General features: G+C 45.0%; 1 pseudogene; it reads right to left on the bottom strand.

Moving 5' to 3' along the window:
• Positions 1-209: 209 nt before the first annotated feature.
• On the bottom strand, positions 210-721 carry Rplp1-ps2 (ribosomal protein lateral stalk subunit P1, pseudogene 2; annotated as a pseudogene).
• Between the last annotated feature and the right edge of the window lie 461 nt (positions 722-1,182).

The raw sequence follows: 1,182 nt of genomic DNA, 5'->3' as shown, positions 1-1,182 counted from the left end.
ACTTTCTGGCATTATGAAAACGAGACAGCACAGAGGAAACTTCCATAGTCTTTTGTGGCTAATATTTTAAAAAACAAACTGTGATTTAGAGGTTCTTTTATTAAAAGAAAAATTTCTATTCCTCACCACGTATTAGAATTGTCTCATATCTTTAAGAATTCGCATATAAGGAGCCCTCAGAAAACTCAGCTCCCCCCCGCCCCCACACACACAGGTTCAGCTCTTTATTGGACATGTTAACAAAAGCAGTTTAGTCAAAAAGACCAAAGCCCATGTCATCCTCAGATTCCTCAGATTCTTCCTTCTTTGCTTCTACTTTCTTCTCCTCAGCTGGGGCAGCAGCAGAGAATGGAGCAGGACCACCAGCAGGTGCAGCTCCAGCGGCTGGAGCTGGCCCACCAGCCCCTACATTGCAAATGAGGCTTCCAATGTTGACATTGGCCAGAGCCTTTGCAAACAAGCCAGGCCAGAAAGGTTCAACATTGACACCAGCTGCTTTAATGAGGGCATTGATCTTATCCTCCGTGACCTACACCTCGTTGTCTCGCAGGATGAGGGCAGAGTAAATGCAGGCGAGCTCGGAGACAGAAGCCATGTTGTGGACTGCCAGCACGGTGCTAGTCGCCGGATGAAGTGAGGGCCTCACCCCAACGCGGCCTTAGCTTCCTCGGAAGGACCGAGCACCTTGGCGGCAGCTGAGGAGAAAACTCAGCTCTTTTTTTTTTTTTTCTTTCTTTTTTTCGGAGCTGGGGACCGAACCCAGGGCCTTGCGGTTGCTAGGCAAGCGCTCTACCTCTGAGCCAAATCCCCAACCCCTGAAAACTCAGCTCTTTAAAGAGAAAACACAGTTATCATTTTTTACCAATATGCCATTAACACAGAAAGTGATTAGCCTGGAATTTTATTGTATTACCATATCTTTTCTGTGCACCCTGCTCTGTTTACCTTAGCTTGAAGCTTATAATCTTGAAAGTTCAAGTAAATAAACACATGCGTTCTTGTTTAGAGAAGCCTTATTCTATCCCCCTAGCTAACTTGCTATGTAGTCGTCAGACTGGCCTTGAACTTGCTGGGCCTATAGATGTAACAGGGTTTTTTGTTTGTTTGTTTTGTTTTGTTTTTAATTGCTTTACATGGGGGACTCTAAGTGGTAAGCAGTTAGGCTCTATTCGGACAATTATT

This window comes from Rattus norvegicus, chromosome 3, assembly GCF_036323735.1.
Source record: "Rattus norvegicus strain BN/NHsdMcwi chromosome 3, GRCr8, whole genome shotgun sequence".
In the NCBI taxonomy this organism is placed as follows: Eukaryota; Metazoa; Chordata; class Mammalia; order Rodentia; family Muridae; genus Rattus; species Rattus norvegicus.
The sequence above is the reverse complement of the archived record's forward strand: the minus strand, read 5'-3'. Positions and strand labels throughout refer to the sequence as shown.